The 3,116-nt window shown below is 39.9% G+C and overlaps 1 protein-coding gene across 1 annotated transcript in view; it reads right to left on the reverse strand.

The window, feature by feature from the left end:
* The window catches only part of SGK3 (serum/glucocorticoid regulated kinase family member 3), a 176,455-nt gene that overhangs the window by 169,932 nt on the left and 3,407 nt on the right, over window positions 1-3,116 (reverse strand). The window lies entirely within an intron of this gene.

The raw sequence follows: 3,116 nt of genomic DNA on the forward strand, positions 1-3,116 counted from the left end.
AAAAAAAAAAAAAAAAAGCTGGCTGCAGTGGCTCACACCTGTAATCCCAGCACTTTGGAAGGCCAAGGCAGGGAGATCATGAGGTCAGGAGATTGAGACCATCCTGGCTAACACGGTGAAACCCCATCTCTACTAAAGATACAAAAAATTAGCCAGGTATAGTAGCACATGCCTGTAATCCCAGCTACTTGGGAGGCTGAGGCAGGAGAATCACTTGAACCTGGGAGGCAGAGGTTGCAGTGAACCAAGATCATACCACTGCACTCCAGCCTAGGCAACAGAGCAAGACTCTGTCTCAAAAAAAAAAAAAGAAAAAAGAAATGCAATATAAAGCAACTTTCAGTCTCGTGCACGTTTTAAAGTTTCAAAATGTAATGAAAAATGAAAATAACTGGTATTGGGGAAGACACAGGAAGAGGCATTGACCTTGGAACATGACACACTTGACTGCTTCTTACTAGCTGCGAGAGCCAGTGTACGTTATCTCCCCTCTCTGTGCCTCAGTTTCCTTATCTGTACAAATAAGAAAGTTCAGAAATATGTTAAAAATCCCATTTATTATAATCACAACTATAAATATCCTAAAACAAAATAAGAAATATCAAAACCCATTTAAAAAGGGAAGTATCAAAAAAAAGGGAAGTATCTTCATATCAACCTATAAATTATATGCAATTTTTATTAACATCCAAATGGCAATTTTCAAAAGTTGATTCTCTAGTTTATTTGGAAAACAAACATTTCAAAACAGCCAAGAAAGCTCTGAAAAACAACTGTGACCAAATAAGACTTGGCCTATGAGATATTAAAAAGAACTATGAAACTAGATTGTAAGCAGGGTAGAATGGTACTGACCAGGAAAAGACAAGCGGAGCAGTGAGGTGGAACAGAAACCACAAAGTAACTCAAGTTCATACATTTAAGATTTTATACACACTCAAAGTAGCACTTCAGATCAGTGGGGAAAGACTGACTTATTCAATAAACAGCACAAGGATAACTGGCTATGATGTTTTCTGGCGATTTGAGTGCCTATTCAGTTAAATGAAATACTTATCTAGTTCTTACTACATTAAAAGCTCTATGCTAATAAGCACAGGAAGTTAGAAAGATAAATAATGTGATCCCTACTCAAGATATTATATTTGGCCAGGTGATGTGGCTCACACCTGTAATCACAGGACTTTGGGAGGCTAAGGCGGGTAGATCACCTGAGGTCAGGAGTTTGAGACCAGCCTGACCAAAATGGTAAAACTTACTATCTCTAAAACACAACAACAACAAAAGATACTTATATTTTAGTGGAAGGTATATATATGTATACAAGCAAATATAATATTATATAAGCAAATATAATATAATACAAGGCAGGGTATGATGAATCCAAAGAAATATAGGAATACTAATTATGGGAGTGACAAATTATCAGTGAAGATGGTGGGGAGGTCACCCACTGACTAACCAATTCATCCCAGACACTACGCCAAGGTTCTGGCCATATTAATGGCCAGTGTCTGTCCAGTCTGGTCCTCTAAACACTTGTCTGTTATAGGGATCAAGGAGGAGTGGCTGAAGCCATAGTAACTGGCTGATTGACAATTCAAGGATCCTGGCTCCTAACCCTCTTTCATCTCAAAGTAACTAATGTGTCTCTGTAAAATGCTTCCTAGTTTAAGGACTGATCCAATAAACACACCCAGAATTACCCAAACTTTTAATTCACTGTCTCAAATACAAAGAAATGATAAATGTTTCAGGTGATAGATATGCCATTTACCTCGATGTGATTATTATACATTGGATATTATGGCTCAGAAAAGTTAAATGATTTCTGTAGTGGCATACAGCTGGCAAGTGGTAGAATCAGGATTAAGCCCAGAATGTATGAGCACAAATTCAATGGATGGCCGGCATGGTGGCTCATGCCTGTAATCCCAGCACTCTGGGAGGCCGAGGTAGGCGGGTCACCTGAGGGTGAGAGTTTGAGACCAACCTGACCAACATGGAGAAACCCCATCACTACTAAAAATACAAAAATTGGCCGGGCATGGTGGTGCATGCCTGTAATCCCAAGTACTCAGGAGGCTGAGGCAGGAGAATCACTTGAACCTAGGACGCAGAGGTTTTGGTGGGCCAAGACTGCACCATTGCACTCCAGCCTGGGCAACAAGAGTGAGACTTCATCTCAAAAAATAAAAATAAAAAAATCAATGGAGGACAAAAACCCCATTTCCTGTAAATATACACTGGCTTTGAATAATCAAATTAGTAAATAGTTCAAAATAATTAACATTAGATGGATATTTTAAAATCATTTTATTTTGTAATAATATTCATACAGTACAACCTGTTGAAGCAACAAAGCTAAAAAACCCAGTGATCTAATTCTAGTTCCCACAGGTAACAAGAGTCTCTACTCCATTGGCAACAGTGAGGTCTTGCTATGTTGCCCAGGCAAGTCTAGAACCCCTGGGTTCAAGTAATATACTCACTTCAGCCTCCCAAAGTGCTGGGATTACAGGCATGAGCCATCAAAACTGGCCAATTTTTTGAAAAGTCTGAAATTAGGTCAAAATTTTGAAAAAGTTACAGCAATTATGACAACCTCAATTATAGGTAAATGGGTATCATATTAACTCCTTTACATTTTAAGTATTTCATTATTTCAAAATAAAAAATATCAAGCAAAGCAAATTGTTTATGAGAGGAAACCTCAGAAGAGATGAGATAGTCAGACGGTAGAAGACTTTCTTTCAGGAAACTGAAACCAGGTGCCCTCAGGTGGCTGCAGAGGGAGTGAGAGCTTAGCACCCCCTCTCCCCTGGAGCCTAGTGGCCACATGCAGATAACCAGCTGCCCAACTCTTCAGGTCTGACCTGGCATTGTACTTATCTATAACTGGAAGTTCTTCTCTGACAGGGTAGATTAGTAAACATTAAAACACAGGCCGGGCGCGGTGGCTCACGCCTGTAATCCCAGCACTTTGGGAGGCCGAGGAGGGTGGATCACGAGGTCAAGAGATCGAGACCATCCTGGTCAACATGGTGAAACCCCATCTCTACTAAAAATACAAAAAATCAGTTGGGCATGGTGGCGCGTGCCTGTAATCCCAGCTA

The sequence above is a fragment of the Cebus imitator genome, unplaced genomic scaffold (assembly GCF_001604975.1).
Source record: "Cebus imitator isolate Cc_AM_T3 unplaced genomic scaffold, Cebus_imitator-1.0 Scaffold407, whole genome shotgun sequence".
In the NCBI taxonomy this organism is placed as follows: Eukaryota; Metazoa; Chordata; class Mammalia; order Primates; family Cebidae; genus Cebus; species Cebus imitator.